The sequence below is a fragment of the Oncorhynchus keta genome, chromosome 1 (assembly GCF_023373465.1).
Source record: "Oncorhynchus keta strain PuntledgeMale-10-30-2019 chromosome 1, Oket_V2, whole genome shotgun sequence".
NCBI lineage: Eukaryota > Metazoa > Chordata > Actinopteri > Salmoniformes > Salmonidae > Oncorhynchus > Oncorhynchus keta.
Genome location: NC_068421.1, coordinates 73,180,167 through 73,204,037, shown reverse-complemented (window position 1 = coordinate 73,204,037; position 23,871 = coordinate 73,180,167). Strand labels below are relative to the sequence as shown.

General features: G+C 42.7%; 1 protein-coding gene across 1 annotated transcript in view; it reads left to right on the top strand.

Moving 5' to 3' along the window:
- uchl5 (ubiquitin carboxyl-terminal hydrolase L5) overlaps positions 1 to 23,871 on the top strand; it is a 1,000,928-nt gene that overhangs the window by 307,398 nt on the left and 669,659 nt on the right. The window lies entirely within an intron of this gene.

The window sequence follows — 23,871 nt, the reverse complement described above, 5'->3', positions numbered from 1 at the left end:
AATATATTGTTGTACAGTGAATGTGCACACACACGGACACACACACCAACAATGCAGATATGAGTGAACAAAGCTGAGATTATTGTAAAACTGGTTCCTTTAGGGTTGTGGCTTAAAAACCCACACAGTACTTTCTTCCATTATCTGCAACAGGTTGAATTGGAGCAGACCAGTAGACACCCCAGCTGCCCTCTAGGACCAGGAGTGATGGCCATCCAGTGCACTGGGTCACAGATCCATAACTGCAGTATTCATGTCAGGTCTATAAGGTGCCAGATCTCATTTACTAACATGGCCCGTATCTCATGGTATGGCTGTCCAGCGGAGCAGATGAAGGAGAGGTCACACACCTATGAAGGTCAACGGCTGTCACCTCCATTTGTCCGCGCTCCTCTTATCAAATCCTGCTCTTATTAGAAGCTAAACTCGAAAGAGAGTAATGTGGATGAAAGAGGCTTGATGCTGAGGTGTTAGTCCAATGCATAACTAAATGTTAGTGTCCTTTGGATGCAGGGGTGTCAGATATTGGGGAATAATTGTTTTCAAAACAGCTAGAAAATGGCAGTCCACCCTGCCCACCTACTCCTGGTGAGTTCGCCCCATTAGAGAGGTGAGACAGAGAACAGACATCCTCTCACCTCAAATCAACCCTGCAATCAATTAAACATTTCCCCTTACTAAGTAATTGAGCTAAAAACACCGGTGGAATTTTATGAGTAAAAGGAAATATATGGAAAATAAATTCTGTCTGCCCATTTATTCTTCATGAGGTAAAAATGAAAAGATCCCCAGGTATGTGCCTATAATTATGTTTAATAGCCCTCTGCTCGTTCTGCAATTACCGGGCTCAGTTCTAAAGCTCGTTCTGGTGCTGCAGATGCGGCTGGCTGGCTATAGTACATTATTGTGAGTTTGTATATAGTTGTTATTCATTCTGCAGAGGCCTGGCATCTCTCTTATGAGCCACTGAGTGGGCAGAGGAGAGGCCAGACTTTGATGAAGGAACGTCTGACCTTTACTGAGCTGTCAATCAAAAGTGTTAGATATATAAATTTGTCTTTTGTACATGTATGGCTGTCTTATTGCAACTCGGTTGCGTGTTATGCTTTCACTGTTCATTATACAGTTACTGAACATGGCAATAAGACATGCCTGCCCGTAGGATAGGCATACAGTATAGGGTGTGTTGGTAAATTCAATCTTGAGTGCCAGAGTGCGCTCATATTGCAATCTGAGCATTCTGACCTCACAATGTCAGTCAAGCACCCAAGCTAACTGGCTAACGTTGCTAGCTTGCTAGCTACTTCCAGACACAAATGAGAGAACACCTCACTCTGACCAATATACTTGCCCTAGCAGAGCTGGTTAGGCTGTTTTCATGTTATCCAGATGGTTGGCGACTGTAACTGTGCTGCTGGCATCAATTTAATTACACTTTTTTGCAGGTGTTCACTGACAACGGCCATATTCAATGGGTGTTGAGGGTTCGTAAATTCATCCGTTATTACGCGCTCTGGCACACTCAGACAAGAGTGCTCTGAGATCGGAGTAGATTGACAGAGTGAATTTATGAACACACCCTTAATTATTCTCAAACAGATAATTATGATGTTATTATAAATGTAAAAGAAAGACATGTTACGATGTCACAGACACAATCATTTCAAATCAAAGTGTATTGGTCACGTACACAGTTTAGCAGATGTTATAGTGAGTGCAGCGAAATGCATATATTACTAGCTCCTAACAATGCAGTAAAATGTCAAACAAGTACACAAAATAAAATGTTTTAAACACAACAAGAAATCAACAAATGTCATAACGAATCTAATATCGTAACGAATCAATGCAAATTGCACTGTAACAGTAATCCAAATGCAATGTACACTACCGTTCAAAAGTTTGGGTCACTTAGAAACGTCCGTGTTTTTGAAAGAAAGGGGCATTTTTTTGTACATTTAAAATAACATCAAATTCATCAGAAATACAGTGTAGACATTGTTAATGTTGTTAATGACTGTCGTAGCTGGAAACGGCAGATTTTTCTTTGGAATATCTACATAGGTGTACAGAGGTCCAATATCGACAACCATCACTCCTGTGTTCCAGAATGATAAGTTTATCATTTTAAAAGGCCAATTGATCATTAGAAAACCCATTTGCAATTATGTTAGCCTAGCTGAAAAATGTCCTCATTAAAGAAGCAATAAAACTGACCTCATTTAGACAAGTTGAGTGTCTGGAGCATCAGCATTTGTGGGTTCGATTACAGGATGAAAATGGCCAGAAACAAAGACCTCTCTTCTGAAACTCGTTAGTCTGTTCTTGTTCTGAGAAATAAGGGCTATTCCATGCGAAACCCTTCCAAGAAATGGAAGATCTTGTATAATGCTGAGTAGTACTCCCTTCACAGAAGAGTGCACACTGTCTCTAGACAGAATAGAAAGAGGAGTGGGAGGCCCCGGTGCACAATTGAGCAAGAGGACAAGTACATTAGAGTGTCTAGTTTGAGAAACAGATGCCTCACAAGTCCTCAACCGGCAGCCTCATTAAATAGTAGAAGGCTATTTAAGAAGGCCAGTTTTATTGTTCCTTTAATCAGAAAAACAGTTTAATGAAGGCCAGTTTTATTGTTCCTTTAATCAGAACAACAGTTTTTAGCTGTACTAACAAAATTGCAAAAGGGTTTTCTAATGATCAATTAGCCTTTTAAAATTATAAACATGTGCCAATGGAACACAGGAGTGATGGTTGCTGATAATGGATCTCTGTCCACCTACGGTATGTAGATATTACATAAAAAATCTGCAGTTTCCAGCTACAATAGTAATTTACAACATTAACAATGTCTACACTGTGTTTCTGATCAATTTGATGTTATTTTGATGTACAAGACATGTGCTTTTCTTTCAAAAAGGAGTTCCCACATATGCTGAGCACTTGTTGGCTGCGTTTCATTCACTCTGCTATCCAGCTCATCCCAAAATATATCATTTCGATTGAGGTCAGGTAATTGTGGAGGCCAGGTCATCTGACGCAGCACTCCATCACTGTCCTTCTTGGTCAAATAGTCCTTACACAGTCTGGAGGTGTGTTGGGTCATTGTCCTGTTGAAAAATAAAAAATTGTCCCTGTAAGCACAATCCAGATGGGATGGCGAATCGCTGCAAAATACTGTGGTAGCCATGCTAAATAAGTGTTCCTTGAATTCACTGTCACCAGCAAAGCACCCCCACACCATCACAACTCCTCCTCCATGCGTCACGGTGGGAACCACACATGCGGCGATCATCTGTTCACCTACTCTGCGTCTCGCAAAAACAGGGCGGTTGGAACCAAAAATAAAACATTTGAACCCATCAGACCAGAGGACAGATTTCCACTGGTCTAATGTCCATTTCTCATGTTTCTTGGCCCAAGCAAGTCTCTTATTCTTATTGGTGTCCTTTAGTAGTGGTTTCTTTGTAGCAATTTGACCATGAAGGCCTGATTCACACAGTCTTCACTGAACAATTGATGTTGAGATGTGTCTGTTACTTGAACTCTGTGAATCATTTATTTATTTGGGCTGCAATCTGAGGTCCAGTTAACACTAATGAACGTATCCTCTGCAGCAGACTTAACTCTGGGTCTTCCTTTCCAGTAGTGGTCCTCATGAAAGCCAGTTTCATCATAGCTTGATGGTTTTCGTGACTGCACTTGAAGAAACTTTCAAAGTTCTTGACATTTTCTGGATTGACTGACCTTCATGTCAAGTAATGGCTTGTGGCAGAAGTAATCTTCTGGCTATCTTCTGTATACCACCCCTACCTTGTCACAACACAACTGATTGGCTCAAACACATTAAGAAAGAAAGAAATTCCCCAAAATGTACTTTTAACAAGGCACATTTGTTATTTGAAATGCAGTCCAGGTGAATACCACATGAAGCTGATTGAGAGAATGCCAAGACTGTGCAAAGCTGTCATCAAGGCAAAGGGTGGCTACAAAATAAAACATATTTTGATTTGTTTAACACTTTTATGGCTACTACATGATTCCATATGTGTTATTTCAGAAATGTAATGTTTTCACTATTATTCTACAATGTTGAAAATAGTTTTTAAAAAATCCCTTGAATGAGTAGGTGTGTCCAAACATTCGACTGGTACCGTACATGTAAAGTGGGTAGAACAGTAGGTAAACATTATTAAAGTGTCTGGTGTTCAATGGACATAGGGCAGCCGTCTCTATGGTGCAGAGTACCTGGTGGTAGCCGGCTAGTGACTGTATTTAAGGTTTCGCGCATGGTAATGGGCGGAGGCCGGCCGGTGGTGACTGTTTAACAGTCTGATGGCATAGAGATAAGTCAATCCCGGTCAATTGATAGACTGACCAACCTTGTTGCATTCCTCATTATTATTTATTTTAATTTTTTTATTTTACCTTTATTTAAGCAGGCGTGTCAGTTAAGTGTCAGTTAAGAACAAATTCTTATTTTCACTGTAAAACAGTGGCCCTGAACTGCCTGTTCAGGGTCAGAACAACAGATTTGTACCTTGTCAGCTCGTGGGTTTGAACTCGCAACCTTCCGGTTACTAGTCCAACACTCTAACCACTAGGCTACCCTGCCGCCCCAGCATGTTGGATACATATTCATTAGATGTGAAGACTGTTATATATATATCAAATCAATTCTCTTTGTGTAATTATTCTGTAATTAAATGAATCACAGAATAGTAATTAACTAGGAAGATGTGGCACCAAGTTTGTAGAGTTTAAATTTCCCGAATGTAACTCTTCAGGCATTTTATCATTTTATCATCTATTTATCATTACAGTCTTCTAATGTATTGTTACCTCATCAGTCTCATTTCTGAACGTCGCAAACCCTTGGATATCTGCATGAACCCGAACATCAAATCATGAATCAGCGATATACAAATTGGCTTAATTATTTACTTACTAACTAATCAATCACAGAATTACATAAACACACACACAATAGGTCATACATTGGTTACTAACATGATAGGAATAAAAAGCCCATAGTGGACGAAACCAATATGACGGCTTGGTAGACAAAGGAAAGGGATGGGGACAGTTTAAGAGCGGGAAACTCAGAGTGGACCCACTGTAATACAGTTCATAACTACACTCATATAAATGCTAATATTTTGAACATGAACAGCCGCTCATTAGAAAATGAATAGCAATTTACATGTTTACGAGTGTATTCCTTTGTTGTCCATCTCTGTGATCGTCGGTCCGTGTGCTGGATAATAGTAAATCGACAGAAAGCCTCTGGTTTGTCCACCAGAGATCAAAGTATGTCGTAGTTGTAGGTTGTTATCATGGCTACGTCAGAGTACCATTCGGAAATGTTCTTAGATCGGACGCGTTTACCAAACTAAAGTTGTAGTTTGAACCACTTCACACACCAGCATCACCAGGCGTGTTTTGGTCTAATGTAAATGTTGTCGCAAGTGGGTTTTATACTTTTAGTAGAAAAGGGGGCGTTCCATGATGCCAATGTAAATGTCTGTGCTCAGGGGGTGTGGTCACTGACCAGTTAAAACTTTATATGAAAACCCATACTCTCATTTAGAAGGCTAACATCACATTTCATTTTTTCAAAAGTATTCCTATACTCAATCATTTATTTTGTACAACATTCAGATGCAAACCCATAATTGAGAAGTGTATACAAAAAAAGAAACAGTAATGTGTGTCTCCTGTCCTTCATGAGGTCACCAAATGAAACAAACTGAACATTACTTTTCCTTAAGTGTCCACGGACCACTCCAACTGCTTTGAATACAGAAATGCTGTTCAACAATTCAACCTTTTTACGTTACCCTACTGCAGTCTTTTTCTGTCGTAACAAAGCGATTCTCAACTTTCAATTTGGCCGAGTGGGGTAAAGAGTTTTAGGTAGTTCTGACCGTCATAAACCTGTGGAGAGAGAGAGAGAGAGAGAGAGAGAGAGAGAGAGAGAGAGAGAGAGAGAGAGAGAGAGAGAGAGAGAGAGAGAGAGAGAGAGAGAGAGAGAGAGAGAGAGAGCGAGAGCTATGAATCTCACCTAAAAAGGGCATGTCATGACAACACTATACAATTAAGTCATTTATCAGACTATAAGGGTTTATGGAAGTTCAAAGAGAGTGATAATGAATGGTGCTGCTCGGTCTGCTTTTTTGAAAAAAATGGAGTCACTATCAGAAAATCAAAGCACAGATCTGAGACAACAACTGAGCTTCCTGTGTTCCTAACAAACACAAAGTGTAAAGAAAACATTGCACACTGGTCGATACTCAACTCAGTTTTAATGGGTAGGCTGCGTGGCAACCATTGTACTGTGACACAGGAAGTAAGATCCCAGGTTTCCGACAAAACTTTCCCCTCCTGGGGACCAGGGCAGTATATTGGGAATAGCAAACACAAGAAAAAGGTAACCGCTGTTGGCCGATAAATCAATAGTCTGCTTTATTACCTGGCAGAACAACAGGTTCTGCAGAGATCAATAATTACACTTAGGAGGCTCCTCTGGCATTTTGTCCCCCCATCCCTTCACCCTGACCAAACGAGACTAGATCAGAACCAATTTATTACTGAGATGTCGATATCCGCCTGTGGATTGTATAAACTCAATTCAATCCTGATTTTTATTTCCAAGGATGATGCATTTTAAAATTACATTAGTTCAGGTGTCGGTTTAGCAAACTCCATTCCTCAGCCACTCAGGCTGTGAACACAAAACCCCCAGCTGTGAGGAGAACAACAAATAACATAGCTTCATATCTTGACGATGCTGTGAGAAACAGCTAAACTCCAACATGAATATAGAGTTTCAGACAAGAGAAGTAATAATAATAACTTCTAAGTGAGAAACTCATAATTTTTCCCTCAGAGTTGTTTCTGCCTGTGGGGAAACAGTGTCTTGGGACCCAGAACAAAGTGCCTTTCAAAATAAAACCACAGTGAGGGGAGAGCAGCATGTTTTCAGTGCCAGAAAGAATTATACCACATGCACACCCAAACCTCTTACAAAAGAGTTCTGCAGTAGCAACGTTTCGCAGTAACAAATACATAGCCTATAATTCTTCATCACCAAAACCCTAGCACCCAAACTGTTCTTGTTGATCTCTACATTTACAGACAATGTAAGAAAATGAAAGGAAACACAAAGAAAACAAAGTAAAAAGAACATGCAGAAGTGTTTTTCCTATGGAATATTCCAGGGTTATTTCTCCTGATGCCATCAAGCAAAGGTATTCCCACAGGAGGCTCAACACCTGTTCAAAGGTATGCTGTTAGATATGCTAGGCTGTAACCAAGAGTTACTGGAACCACCACATTAGCATTCTATCCCTAGAGCGCACCCAGCAAATCACTTTTTAAATGAACAAAGGGAGAGAGGGAGAGAAAAGGACAGAGAGAGAGAGAGAGAGTGAGAGAGAGAGAGAGAGAGAGAGAGAGAGAGAGAGAGAGAGAGAGAGAGAGAGAGAGAGAGAGAGAGAGAGAGAATGCTCCAAGCTGCTATTTAACTCTGACTTATGGCTGAAGAGATATACATGGGCATGTTGTTTTGTGAGGTCTTTCCCGAATATTCCTTCTCCTGAATTTCAAAGAAAGGTTAGATAACATAGAAATGAAAGAGAGACTGGTTGAGGGACAGGTAGAGAGAATTCAGCTGTCCACATGCCCCTCCTCAGTTCATTAGAATGCATTACAAACATACTATATACTGTATATGGAAGTTGTTTGATCTTGAAAGCAGTGCATGGACAATGGGCTTGAAGGTCTTGTATGGAGGAAAGGACGATTGAGTCTGAAGCTATCATTCTTCCTGGTGTGTTGAGTGGGTGTTTGCGATGCAGACAGAAACCTAATCAGCCCAGGCCTACCCAGAGACATTTTAATGCACAATAGAATTGCTTTGGGGATCTTCAGGCCCGTTTTTCAAGCATCTTGTATTAGACAGTGTTTTACTGTGGCATGTACTCATCACAGGATGTATGAACATAGTCATTTAGGATGCAGCCTCAGCTGGTGAGTCAAATAATTTACCTGGTATCTCCAATATTCTTTGAAGTCATTTTCTAAATTCTTTGAAGTGACTGAAGTCTCCAGGTAGAATTGACAAATGGGTCAGACACATAACTTACTGCGTTATTTGTTTTGTTAGTACTGTACTGTAGCCTATTCCAGGTTACAGCATCAAATTTATTTGACAGACTTTCCCCAACAAGTGAAAACTGTGGTCCATTGAATGTTGATAATGTCCTCAGCTCCTATTGTCATATGATCGTGTTTGTTAACTTTCACTCCACCATGTCCTGCCCCTGATCTCTACACCCTTAGAAAAAGGGTTACAAAAGGGTTCTTTGGTTGTACCAATAGGAGAACCCTTTTCGGTTGCAAGTAGAACCCTTTCTAAAGAGGGTTCTACATGAAACTCAAAAGTTTCACAACTTCTACCAAAGTCGGTTTCTCTCCTTGTTCTGGCGTTGTTCGGCAGTTGACGTCACCGGTCTTCTAGCTGTCGCCGATCCATTTTTCATGTTCCATTTGTTTTGTCTGATTGTCACACTCACCTGGTTTCAATTCCCTAATTACATGTTGTATATGTTCCCTCTGTTTCCCCCGTGTCGTTGTCGGGAATTGTTCATTATAAGTATGTTTACCTTTTGTGACTGGTGCGAGACAGGTTTTGTGCCCATGTGTTTTTTTTGTGTAATTTTTGTAAGCCGGGAGTTATGTGCATTCTTGTACCTGCAACCGAAAATGGTTCTTCAAAGGTTTATTTTATGGGGATAGACGAAGAACCCTCTGCGGTTCTAGATACCACCCTTTTTTTATAAGAGTGTACAGCAGTCTACTGGGAAGGAAAACAAATCATTAACTTACAATGCAAGTATTCAGACCACTTTACTTTTTGCACATTTTGTTACGTCACAGCCCTATTCTAAAATGGATAACATTAAATGTTTTCCTCATCAATCTACACACAATACGGCATTATGACAACGTAAAAAAGTTTTGGGGTATTTTTTTCAAATCTATTAAATATAAAAAACAGAAATACCTTATTAACATAAGTATTCAGACCTTTTGCTATGAGACTCAGGTGCATCCTGTTTCCATTGATCGTCCTTGAGATGTTTCTACAACTTGATCCACCGGTAGTCAATTAAATTGTCTATATAAGGCCCCACAGTTGACAGTGCATGTCAGAGCAAAAACCAAGCCATAAGGTCAGAGGAATTGTCTGTAGAGCTCCGAGACAAGATTGTGTAGAAGGGTACCAAAATTGTCTGCAGCATTGAAGGTTCCCAAGAACCCAGTGGCCTCCATCATTTTTAAATTGAAGAAGTTTAGAACCACCAAGACTCTTCCTAGTGCTGACAGCCCTGCCAAACTGAGCAAACGGGGGAGAAGGGCTTTGGTCAGGGAGGTGACCAAGAACCCGATGGTCACTCTGACAGAGCTCCAGAGTTGCTCTGTGGAGATGGGAGAACTTTCCTAAAGGAAAATCAACTCTGCAGCACTCCACTAATCAGGCCTTTATGGTAGAGTTGTCAGATGGATGCCACTCCACAGACAAATGCACATGATAGACCGCTTGGAATTTGACAGAAGGCACCTAAAGGACTGATGAAACCAAGATTGAACTCTTTGGCCTGAATGCCAAGCGTGGCAGCATCATGCTGTGGGGATGTTTTTCAGCGGAAGGGACTGGGAGACTGGTCAGGATCAAGGGAAAGAGATCCTTGATGAAAACCTGCTTGAGAGTGCTCAGGACCTGAAACTGGGTTGAGGGTTCACCTTCCAACAGGACAATGACCCTAAGCACACAGCCAAGACGATGCAGGAGTGGCTTTGGGACAAGTCTCTGAGTGTTCTTGAGTGGCCCAGCCAGAGCCCCATCTTGAACCCGATATAACATCTCTGGAGAGACCTGAAAATAGCTGTGCCATGACGCTCCCCATCCAACCTGACAGAGCTTGAGAGGATCTGCAGCGAAGAATGGGAGAAACTCCCCAAATTCAGCTTGTAGCATCATACCCAAGAAGATTCTAGGCTGTAATCACTACCGAAGGTGCTTCAACAAAGTCCTGAGTAAAGGGTCTGAATACTTATGTAAATGTGATATTTCCTGTTTTTTTAATACATTTGAGATAATTTCTAAAAACGTTTCTTTGCTTTGTCATTATGGTGTATTTTGTGTGTAAATTGATGAGGGGAAAAAAACTATTCAATTTAACATAACAAAAGGTGGAAAAAGTCATGGGGTCTGAATACTTTCCGAATGCACTGTATTAGGTAATGTCAATGTTATATGGCATGCAGTCACCATAAAAAGCAAGTGATAGTATCAACAAATACATCACAAACTCTAACACAAACGACTATATCAATACAGAGAAAAAACAGCATGTTCTTTTCAGCTCCCATGCCTGTCCTTCAGTTTCCCCAGCAAAACGTTTAGTATGTTAAGAGGCAAGACGAGGAGGATAGTGGAGCCCTTTTCCTGTTCTGTTTACTGAACAACTCAGCCATTCAAATGACACAAGCGCTTTGGAACCAATTGAGCTGTGCCTTGAGTGTTGGTGAGTGACCCCAGCAGCACTCGAGATGGCAGTGTGACTGATGCATTTATCTTCCAGGGCTACTGTAGCATAATCTTTTTCTCACAGCAATCCGAGTCAAATCAGTGCTCTTAACAACAGAAATAATTACAATAGGTCTAAATCTGCAAACAAAATCAACTGCCATTCAGAAGATGGATGGAAGATGTCTGAAGAGGGTCTGCCTTTGTTTGTTTTTCTGACACAAGAGAGAAGTGGAAGGCGGTAGGAACACATTTTATAGACACTTTCAGCATTTACGTCCTCCAGTTTTGTACCGTATGTCATTAAATGATCGGCATATATATTGAAATGCCACTCTTGCTTTCTGTATATACTTTATATATATCATTTTTAAGAAGCCTCACTTGAGAAATGTGTGTGACTGAAGGTGGTACTTTCCCTCCAAAGTAAAACCACCCCACACTGGGAAGTTAATAATGATTTTGCCGTGGAAGTATGAAATCTGTAAAATAATGAAGGTCTGCGGGAACTGTGGTTTAAATCAATGAACGCTGCCGTTATCATAAACAAGAGTTGGAGAAAAGGATATAGTATTGATTGAGAAGATATTAGAAATTAAGGAATTCACAGTGCAGATCCTGTGAAAGAGTTCCTTCCTCTGTTAGTTCTAGGTGATTTCATACACACAGACATGGATGAAGTGCATTGGCCATGTCAAAATCGACATCTCCTGAGTCTCTCCCCTGGACTGTAGGTCTATAAACGTCCTGGTTGTCCTCTAACTCCACTGCTTATCCACCCTCACAACTGTCTGTCTGTCTGTCTGTCTGTCTGTCTGTCTGTCTGTCTGTCTGTCTGTCTGTCTGTCTGTCTGTCTCTCTTTCTCTCTCTCAGGTGGTTATTACAGCTGACCTTTTACTCTGATCCGGCCCACACTATATCCTTTAGACATACAAAATCGAAGATCCACTTCATATGGTGCCCTGGATTCCCGCCCCCCACGCCAAGAGCATCCTGCCTGGCCCTGATCTCTGCCTGGTGGAGGGTAAGAAAATTGGAAGAGTGGGGCGAATTGATGTTCCAATTTGGCCCTGAATACAATGTGCAATCATCCATCATCCAGGTCTGAAACGACACAACAATGTAGTGGCGTCCTCGGGTGTTTATGTGTGGATATGTGTGTGTGTGTGTGCATGCACATGGTGCATTTAGTAGGTATCCATCACTCTTGAGAGCTCTGGAATTGATATGTTGAAACCAAATTGAATGGATGAGGTGATTGCCCAGCGAGAGCAGCATTGTCACATCTCAATAGACCAGAGGTGGGAGGAGCTGTAGAAGGGCTCATTGTAATGGCTGGAATGGAATCAATGGAACAGAGTCAAACAGTTGGTCGCCTTATGTTTGATGTGTTTGATACCGTTCCATTCATTCCATTCCAGTCCTTACAATGAGACTGTCCACGTACAGCTTCTCCCATAAGCCTCCTCTGCAATAGACGTGCCCTTATCAGGAAATAATAAGTATATTTTCACCACCCAATTTAGACCTGCATAGCACACCAATCAGAAAAAATGTTTGAACCGAAGCGTACCAAAGAGGATGCTTATTAGAGAAGTTCAATTTGCATATATTGCTTGTCAAGAATATGGAGAGAAAACTGTCAAAAGTAGATCAAAGGAACCTTTCCGTAGATTTGATGAAATTGTTCCTTGACTAGTCTGACAGAATGGGACAGAATTGTGACAAAACTGTTATCCTGTAGACATAAATCATTGTCAAGATATACATCAGATATTGCACCTCTGCAACTTGCTGTTCTCAATTGGTTTTACTCAAAGTAGTAGAGAGAGTAATTGAAAGACATTTAACATTACATGTAGGAAGGAGTGTGACGTTTAAGCGAATTTAGGATCGTTAACATTTAGATAAAATCCCCAACCAAAACATATATATAATACAGAATATATACAGTACCAGTGAAACATTTAGACACACCTATTCATTCCAGGATTTTTCAATATTTTTTCTTTATTCCCTTATTTTATTTTTACTATTTTCTACATTGTAGAATAATAGGGAAGACTTCAAAACTATGGAGTCACGTAGTAACTAAACATATGGAGTCACGTAGTAACCAGTAAAGTGTTAAACAAATCAAAATATATTTTATCTTTGAGATTCTTCAAAGTAACCACCCTTTGACTTGATGACAGCTTTGCACACTCTTGGCATTCTCTCAACCAGCCGTCACCTGGAATGCATTTCAATTAACAGGTGAGCCTTGTTAAAAGTTCATTTTTGGAATTTATTTCATTCTTAATGCGTTTGAGCCAATCAGTAGTGTTGTGACAAGGTAGGGGTGGTATACAGAACATAGCCCTATTTGTAAAAGACCAAGACCATCTTATGGCAAGAACAGATCAAATAAGCAAAGACAAATGACAGGCCATCATTACTTTAAGATATGAAGGTCAGTCAATCCAGAAAATTTCAAGAATTTTGTGCAGTCGCAAAATCCAACAAGTGCTATGATGAATCATGAGGATCGCCACAGGAAACGAACACCCTGAGTTACCTCTGCTGCAGAGGATAAGTTCATTAGAGTTACCAGAAATTGCAGCCCAAATAAATGCTTCACAGAGTTCAAGTAACTGACACAACTCAACATCAATTGGAGGAGACTGCAGGAATCAGGCCTTCATGGTCAAATTTCTGTAAAGAAACTACGACTAAAGGATACCAAGAAGAAGAAGAGACTTGCTTGAACCAAGAAACATGAGCAATTGACATTAGAACGGTGGAAATCTGTCCTTTCGTCTGATGAGTCCAAATTTTATATTTTTGGTTCCAACCTACGTGTCTTTGTGAAATGCAGAGTATGTGAACGGATTTACATCTGTGGTTCCCACCGTGAACCATGGAGGAGGAGATGTGATGGTGTTTGGGTGCTTTTCAGGTGACACTGCCAGCGATTCATTTAGAATTCAAGGCACACTTAAAATCCTTGTGCCCTGTTTTTCAATTTTTCATAAAATGACATACCAAAATCTAACTGCCTATAGGTCAGGATCTGAAGCAAGGATATGATATTCTTGATACTATTTGAAAGGAAACACTTTGAAGTTTGTGGAAATGGAAAAAGAATATAGGATAATATCACACATTAAATCTTGTAGAAGATAATAGAAACTAAAAAACATGCGTTTTTTAAAATAATCTTTGAAAAGATGGGCAAAAGAACATGGACACTGGACAGAGGAACTCTGCCTAGAAGGCCAGCATCCCAGAGTCGCCTCTTCACTGCTGACATTGAGACTGGTCATTTGCAGGTATTATTTAATGTAGCTGCCAGTTGAGAACTTGTGAGGTGTCTGTTTCTCAAACTAGACACGCTAATGTACTTGTCCTCTTGCTCAGTTGTGCACCGGGGCCTCCACCTCTTCTTTCTATTCTGGTTAGAGACAATTTGCACTGTTCTATGAAAAGAGTAGTATAGTGGCAATTTCTCGCATGGAGTAGCCTTCATGAGTTTCAGAAGAAAGGTCTTTGTTTCTGTCCATTTTGAGCCTGTAATCGAACCCACAAATGCTGATGCTCCAGATACTCATCTAGTCCAAAGAACGACAGTTTAATTATTTCTTTAATCAGCACAACAGTTTGCTAAAATAATTGCAAAAAGGCTTTCTTGTCATGGTTTTCATATGGTGAAGAAGAGTCGGACCAAACTGCAGCGTGCCGATTGCGATCCATGTTTATTTAAACAAACGTAAACACGAACACTACAAAAACAATAAACGAAACGAAAACCGAACACAGCCTATACTTGTGTCAACTAACATCAAACAAGGACATCAAGACACTCAGGACAATCACCCACAATACAACCAAAGAATATGGCTGCCTAAATATGGTTCCCAATCAGAGACAACGATAAACACCTGCCTCTGATTGAGAACCACTTCAGACAGCCATAGACTCTCCTAGAACACCCCACTAAGCTACAATCCCACTAAGCTACACACCACATACAAAAACCCATGTCACACCCTGGCCTGACCAAATACATGAAGAAAAACACAAAATACATTGACCAGGGCGTGACAGAACCCCCCCCTCCCCTAAGGTGCGGACTCCCGAACGCACCTCAAATCAATAGGGAGGGTCCGGGTGGGCGTCTGTCCATGGTGGCGGCTCCGGCGCGGGACGTGGACCCCACTCAGTAAATGTCTTAGTCCCCTCTCCTTGCGTCCCAAGATAGTCCACACTCGCCGCCAACCATGGCCTAGTATTCCTCACCCAGAACCCCACTAGACTGAGGAGCAGATCGGGACTGAGGGGAAGCTCGGAACTGAGGGGAAGCTCGGGACTGAGGGGAAGGTCGGGACTGAGGGGAAGGTTGGGACTGAGGGGAAGCTCAGGAGTGAAAAGAAGCTCAGGAGTGAAAGGAGTCCTGTATGGCAATACTTTCAGAAGGTGATGAAATGCAACCTTTGCGAGTGGTAATTGAGCTACAGTGGTTAAAGGGATGCACCGTGAGACCCAACCCGTTGCTAGAATGCAGCCATTGCCAATGGTGGAGGATGTCACCCTCAACGCCTTAATGGCATATCTAGAACCAGACGACAAGATGCCATGTTGAAAAATGAAATTGTACAATGATAACAAGTTGTTGAACATCTATGAACACGCTGTCATACATCACTGCAATGAGCCATCACATTGATGAGAAGTGGGACATGAAGTCCCATGTACTGACAACTGAGAACATGGAGGAGAGGCACACAACAGAGAACCTAAAACAACATTAATAAGATCATTGCTGTGTGGGTGGGGAACAGGAGTAAGGTGAGCAGCGTCTGGAAGGTAGCCAGGACTGTGGTAGATCGAACTGCCCCCTAGCGGTCATACGCAGGATCATATCTGAATTGTGAATTCACGTCATTTTAAAACTTTTAAACAATAAAAAATGGCAGTTTAAACATTAAGATAAAATTGACATTGTCACATACCTAGTTACATGATTACTAATGTTTTCCTGTTTCAAAAGGTATGATATTTTTAAGAAATAATAAACTGCTCTTTCGGGAGTTTTATTTCACACTTTGCTCAGCTAAAAGCCTTTTTAAGCCAAATCAATATGTATTTCATAAAATATGTATGCACGGTTCTTAATGTGCTTTGATGAAGGACAGAACTACTGTAGAGCTTGAATCTGAGTAGAGCTTTTGTCATTATCACCATCATCATCATCATGGCCATCATCATCATGAACATCATCATGAACATCATCATCATGACCATCATCATCATGAACATCATCATCATGAACACCATCATCATTATTATCATCATGCCCCTCATCATCATGACCATGACCATCATCATCATTATGGTTGTTGTCATCATCACTTTCACCTCCACTGATTTCCAACAGCCGGAGTTTATTTGATCTATGTGAAGCCTTATCTTTCATAAAGGGCCCAATGCCATCAGAAAGCTTACAAGCATTAATTATAAATCCATTAAAAGAACAGATTCATCAGAAATGTAGTCATTACCCGATGACATCCCATTATTTTATCCTCGATGGTGATCCGTATGCAAGTGCGGAGCTGGTGTTTCCTTGTGCCTTATGGAAAGAGAGCACGAAGAACCATCTGTTTATGGCAGTTCAAGATGCAGGCTGAATTTTAATCAGGACTGTCAGTGTCCTATGTAATGGTAGCATGTGAACTCACTTCTCATAGCAATGGGCTCTGCCAGTGGGGTACCATGTTCCTCACACCATGTGTGTCAGTCTCACGCAAACAGCCAGACATCAGATATCTGTCTGCAGGCTGGTAACATCATGAATACCGACAGAATATATCAAAGGTGTTTTATCTTTGTATTATGGCTTATGGACAGAATTAATATTATATCAGGGAAATGTGGTGGCTTGTATGGACTCATCCATGGTGATGCATGGTGTGAAAAAATGAAATGGTAGATGTAATATTTAATGATATTGAAGTGAAATTCTCACAAAAGCTCAAAGAGATGATGTTATCCTCACAATATCCATGTAGCACATTGCTTTTCTGATATCTGTGTGAGCATAATACTCACATTTGGGGATTGGTCAATGAAAGTTACATTTTGAAATGTGAAACCCCGAATACAGGAAGCTATTCGGAGACCAATTACTTTATATTTCAATAGGGCACATTTCTGGCTCCCCTCCAACAATGTCTCTGTATAATGAAGTCTGCCCTGAGCAATAGCAAGGTTATTTTGAATGTGAAAGATAAGACCTGCTCATTGTAAATTTGTTCAGGTTTTCTTTTGCACTAATGCTTTTCTCTCAAGGTGATGGCTGTTCTGTCTATTCCGAAGATGTGTCTCTCTGTCTGGTAGGATCATCTTGAATGGAGGACCATGGGGACTTTGTCAGAAGCCATCAAGGTCAAGTCTTAATATCATTGTCGTGTTGAAGGACGGGTTCATTTGGAGTCATTATGGATTCATCCCCTTTGAGTCACGTCTGTCAGTCAAAGTTATAAATAAGTCAGCCGATAGTTCAAATGCGAGACAGTGGTCCACAGTGGATTGTAACACATCATTCAAAGGTAGCGCCAGCTCTTCTGATCCCTCAGCATCCCCACATAAAGAAATCAAAGAGTGGGAGACGAAAGGCAGAGCAACAAGATCAGCTGAAATCCCTCGAAGCTGCCTATGGGATAAACCATGAGATCTTAAAGAATCCATCTCTATGGAATGGACCTTTATTGTAGCTACACTCAACAACAAATGTTTATACTTAGGCCCAATTCACAAAAAAAAACTATACTGTGCGCTCACTCAGAAAGGTTGCACCGGTTTGGTTGTGCATCAATATCCAACAACAATGACTGAGAGAAGAATAACTAGTTAGTGGAGTGAACCCGCAATCAGGTTACATTTTACTGTAGTTGGCTAAATCAGGGTCACACAGATTGATTCTTGGTAGTCTTAAACAAATCTACTTTGAAACAAAAGTATACACCTCATACACATGGTTATGGGCTTTAAAAAAAGAAGACACTTGTACCATGTCAGATATAGAGTTCAAATGTATTCCATTTTGAGTTTGCATCTCAATATTAAACTTTATATACACTACTGGTCAAAAGTTTTAGAATTTAGAACACCTACTCATTAAATGTTTTTTCTTTATTTGTGTCACGAATATTACCGAAGGTGGCTCCCCTTCTTGTTCGGGTGGCGCTCGGCGGTCGTCGTCGCCAGTCCTGGTATTTTACTATTTGTTTTAATAGTTACGCCTGTGTTAGGTAATACAATTTTGTTCTTTTGATTTTGGACATTAAAGCGTGTTTTTCCCGCTTCCTTTGCTCTCTGCGCCTGACTCCACACCCATTCACTCATTGAGCGTTACAGAAGCCCGCACCTTTCTTATGGAGTCAGCAGGGGAAGCGACCACCCCTCTCCCCACTATGGAGGAGAGAGCCCTTCATCACACGTCCATCCTCCATCGCATCGGATCAGCGATGGATCAAATGATGGAGAGGATGGACCGAGTGGTCTCCCTACTACCCCACCTACCCTCCCACCAGCAACTCTACCATCTCCTCCAGCAGGATCCGGTTCCAGCGCTCTGCTCTTTACGCCTCCGAGGGAGTACGATGAGCGGCGGCGGCGGGGTGCCAGGGATTTTTGCTACAACTAGATCTCTACCTAAACACCGTTCGGCTGGCTCCCTCGGACGAGGAGAGCGTGAGTGTCCTCGTCTCTTGCCTGACGGGTAGAGCCCTGGAGTGGGCCAATGCTGTCTGGAACGGGCCCGACTCAGCAAGGGGCGACTACCCAGAGTTCACCCGCCGTTTCCGGGCCGTGTTCGAACACCCTCCGGAGGGCCGAGCGGCGGGTGAGAGGTTGTTCCATCTCCGGCAGGGGACGAGGAGCGCGCAGGACTTCGCCCTGGATTTCCGGACCTTGGCCGCTGGAGCAGGGTGGAACGACAGGGCCCTGATAGACCATTACAGGTGTAGCCAGAGAGAGGACGTCCACAGGGAGCTGGCTTGTCGGGACACTACGCTCAGCCTGGATGAACTAATAGACCTGTCGATCCGGTTAGACCATCTGCTAGCTGCTCGCGGACATCCTGAAAGGGTCCTGTTAGTTCCACCTCCTGACCCTCCCGCTCCTATCCCGATGGAGCTAGGAGGGGCCGCATCTAGGGAGATCGGAGGAGGAGGCTCCTCCTGTACCAGTTGTGGCTAGAGAGGGCACACTTCAGGTCGGTGCTGGATGAGTTCATCTGGGAGTCGAGAGGGCAGGCAGAACCCTCCTCTGTTACCCAGGTCAGCACCACACTCTCCCAGAGTTTCCTATCTCCAGCATAAGGCGCTAGTCGATTCAGGCGCAGCTGGGAACTTTATAGACCGCGGACTCGCTCAGAGGTTGAGGATTCCGTTAGTTAAGGTAGAACCCCCTTTTCCCGTGCACTCTTTAGATAGTCGACCATTAGGGTCAGGGCTGGTCAGGGAGGCCACAATTCCTTTGGAGATGATTACGCAGGGGAATAATAAGGAGCAGATTAGTCTGAATCCTCGTCAGGCAAGGTGGGCCATGTATTTCACCAGATTTCATTTTACGATCTCGTATCGACCAGGTTCCCTCAACACTAAGGCCAACGCGCTGTCCCGCCTCTATGACACTGAGGAACGGTCCATCGATCCTACTCCCATCATTCCGGTGGCTAAGCTGGTGGCACCAGTAGTATGGGAGGTGGACCCGGACATCGAGCGGGCGCTAAGGGAGGAACCTGCGCCTCCACAGTGTCCGGAGGGTCGTAGGTACGTGCCGCTCGCTGTTCGTGATTAATTGATTCGATGGGCTCATAGTCTACCCTCGTTGGGTCACCCGGGTATTTCAAGGACAGTGCGAGGTCTTAGGGGGAAGTACTGGTGGCCCACCTTGGTGAGGGATGTGCACTTCTATGTCTCCTCCTGTTCGGTGTGTGCCCAGAGTAAGGCTCCTAGGCACCTGCCACGAGGGAAGTTTCAACCCCTCCCCGTTCCACAACGGCCGTGGACCCATCTATCGGTGGATTTTGTTACTGACCTTCCCCCCTCTCAGGGAAACACGTTGATCCTGGTCGTTGTGGATCGGTTCTCTAAGTCCTGCCGTCTTATCCCGTTGCCCGGTCTCCCTACGGCCCTGCAGACTGCGGAGGCTCTTTTCACCCATGTCTTCCGGCACTACGGAGTGCCCGAGGATATTGTTTTTGATCTGGGTCCCCAGTTTACCTCCCGAGTGTGGAGGGCATTTATGGAACGTCTGGGGTCTCGGTCAGCCTGACCTCAGGGTATCACCCGGAGAGTAATGGGCAAGTGGAGAGAGTGAACCAGGAGGTGGGTAGGTTTCTGCGGTTGTATTGCCAGGACCGGCAAGGGGAGTGGGCGAGATACATCCCCTGGGCTGAAATGGCCCAGAATTCACTAAGCCACTCCTCTAACAACATGTCACCGTTTCAGTGCGTGTTGGGGTACCAGCCGGTCCTGGCACCATGGCATCAAAGCCAGACTGAGGCTCCTGCGGTGGAGGAGTGGGTGCAGCGCTCTAAGGAGACCTGGAGGGCCATCCAGGAGTTATTACGTCAGGCGAGTGGACAGCAGAAGAAGAGCGCTGACCGTCACCGCAGTGAGGCCCCCGTGTTTGCACCGGGGGACAGGGTCTGGCTCTCGACCTGAAACCTGCCCCTCCGCTTGCCCTGCCGGAAGCTGGGTCTGCAGTGTGTAGGGCCATTTAAAGTCCTGAGGAGAATAAACAAGGTTTGTTATAGATTATTACTTCCTTCGTATTATCGCATTAACCCCTCGTTTCATGTGTCTCTCCTCAGGCCGGTGGTAGCTGGTCCCATGCAGGAAGGTGAGGTTCTGGAGGCCCCTCCGCCCCCTGTGGACATCGAGGGGTCCTCGATGAGGGGCCTGCAGTACCTCGTTGACTGGGAGGGGTATGGTCCGGAGGAGAGGTGCTGGGTCCCGGTGGGGGATATTCTGGATCCATCTATGTTGAGAGAGTTCCATCGCCTCCATCCGGATCGTCCTGCGCCACGGCCCCCGGGTCGTCCCCGAGGCCGGCGTCGGGTGGCCGAAGGTGGCTCCTCTTCTTGTTGGGGTGGCACTCGGCGGTCGTCATCGCCGGTCTACTAGCTGCCACCGATCCTTTGTTTCGTGTTCGTTTGGTTTTGTCTAATTGGTTTCACCTGTTCAATGTTTGGTTGTTAGGGTGGTGTTATTTAAGTTTGTTTAGCCCGCTTCTGTTGGTGCGGGCTTGTTCTTCTGTATTTGTGAGAGGTGTTAGTGTTTTGTTGGGTTTTCTCGCTGTCCTGGTATTTTACCTAAGGGTACTATTTGTTTTAATAGTTACGCCTATGTTAGGTAATACTATTTTGTTCTTTTGATTTTGGACATTAAAGCGTGTTTTTTCCCGCATCCTTTGCTCGCTGCGCCTGACTCCACACCCATTCACTCATTGAGCATTACAATTTGTACTATTTTCTACTTTGTAGAATAATAGTGAAGACATCAAAACTATGAAATAACACATATGGAATCATGTAGTAGCCAACAAAGTGATAAACAAATCAAAATACATTTTATATTTGAGATTCTTCAAATAGCCACCCGCCTTCTCTCAACCAGTTTCATGAGGTACAGTAGTCACCTGGAATGCATTTCAGTTAACAGGTGTGCCTTCTTAAAAGTTCATTTGTGGAATTTCTTTCCTTCTTAATGCATTTGAGCCCATCAGTTGTGTTGTGACAATGTAGGGGGTATACAGAAGATAGCCTTATTTGGTAAAATACCAAGTCCATATTATGGCAAGAACAGCTCAAATAAGCAAAGAGAAACGACCGTACCTCGTCCAATGACTGCAATTACAGTCAGAAGACTAGCATTCCACCCATGAGGCCGAATAGGGTGCTTTAGGTCATTGACTGCAGGAAAAGGCTACCCTTCATCTGCAATATATTGAATAGGGGCACTACACTCAAAACTTTAATTGACTAATCACATTTCCACTTAGCCAAAACCCAAAAAGCAGGTAAGTACTCTGAGAGTGCTAGAGAGAGAGAGAGAGAGAGAGAGAGAGAGAGAGAGAGAGAGAGAGAGAGAGGGAAAGAGGGAAAGAGGGAAAGACAGAGAGAGAGAGTGAGTGAGAGTGAGCGAGAGAGAGAGAGTCACATTATGTTTACCTATGATTCTCATGGCCTCCATAGCAAATATGAAGTTGTCAGCCGGTGAAAACCAGCAGGGTGTAAAGTCTTTAATGTCAGAAATGCCTTGTGCATTGTGATTGCATGCTCTCAGAGTTATTAACCCAGACTAAGTCTGATTAAAGTTAATTACACCCCGATGTGCTATGGCCAAGCATGACATATTGCATGGCTATTTACATCAATATTTGCAGGCCACAGTGTTGAAGTGTGATTGAATGCGTGGGGGTCTGATGCCAAGAGGGATTTAAGGGAGGGCTAATGGGAAAGCTGTCCAGAACGTTTTGATCGCCTTATTCTGAAGAGGTACTCAAAGGAACCCGCTGAGAAATATAGGCACCCCTGTCACGATACATCACCCATCTCTCTCTCACCTGAGATATTTGTGACTCTCAAACTTAAATAGGGCTCATTAATAATTGTTTATGTTCAAAACTATGCACTCTCCTCAAACAATAGCATGGTATTATCTTAATGTAATAGCTACTGTAAATTGGATAGTGCAGTTAGATTAACTTCTTGCGTCGAGCAATCCCGTATCCGGCAGCGTAATCATAGCCTCAAGCTCATTACCATAACGCAACGTTAACTATTCATGAAAATCGCAAATGAAATGAAAGAAATATATTCACTCACAAGCTTAGCCTTTTGTTAACAACACTGTCATCTCAGATTTTCAAAATATGCTTTTCAACCATAGCTACACAAGCATTTGTGTAAGAGTATTGATAGCTATAGCATTGCATTAAGCCTAGCATTCAGCAGGCAACATTTTCACAAAAACAAGAAAAGCATTCAAATAAAATAATTTACCTTTGAAGAACTTCGGATGTTTTCAATGAGGAGACTCTCAGTTAGATAGCAAATGTTCAGTTTTTCCAAAAATATTATTTGTGTAGGAGAAATCGCTCCATTTTGTTCATCACGTTTGGCTAAGAAAAAAAAATGAAAATTCAGTCATTACAACGCCAAACCTTTTTCCAAATTAACTCCATAATATCGACAGAAACATGGCAAACGTTGTTTAGAATCAATCCTCAAGGTGTTTTTCACATATCTATTCGATGATAAATCATTCGTGGCAGTTGGGTTTCTCCTCTGAAGCAAATGGAAAAATACACGCAGCTGGAGATTACGCAATAATTTCGACGGAGGACACCAAGCGGGCACCTGGTAAATGTAGTCTCTTATGGTCAATCTTCCAATGATATGCCTACAAATACGTCACAATGCTGCAGACACCTTGGGGAAACGACAGAAAGTGTAGGCTCATTCCTGGCGCATTCACAGCCATATACGGATACATTGGAACACAGCGCCTTCAAAATCTGTGGAATTTCCTGTTTGAAATTTCATCTATGTTTCGCCTGTAGCATCAGTTCTGTGGCACTCACAGATAATATCTTTGCAGTTTTGGAAACGTCAGAGTGTTTTCTTTCCAAAGTTGTCAATTATATGCATAGTCGAGCATCTTTTCGTGACAAAATATCTTGTTTAAAATGGGAACGTTTTTTTATCCAAAAATTAAAAGAGCGCCCCCTATATGTAAGAAGTTAACAAGAATGTAAGCTTTCTGCCAATATCAGATATGTCTATGTCCTGGGAAATGTTCTTGTCACTTACCACCTCATGTTAATCGCATCAGCCTACTTTCGCTCAACCGTCCCGCAGGGGACCCACCAAGGACCTTTAGTGAGGTCAGACAGTCCCCCTCCTTAAATATCTACCACCTCAGTGGAAACAATCCCAATTATTTACCTTATTAGAATTCACTCAAAACCCAATATCATACATTTCAAGTTCGAAAAACAACTAGCAATGTCTAATAAGAGACTCCAGAGTCCCGAAGAGATATGAGTAATACATATCAATCAAATAGTTCAGTCCACAGAGCGAATAATGATCAGATCAATATGTCTGCTTTGTGCAGCTCTATACTGTACAGTTTTGTTTCAGGAACATTCCAGGAACGTTGTTTGTTCTCATTGCTGAGAAAATAATGCTGTCTGTAACAATAGCCAGAAGGGACCGACTTGC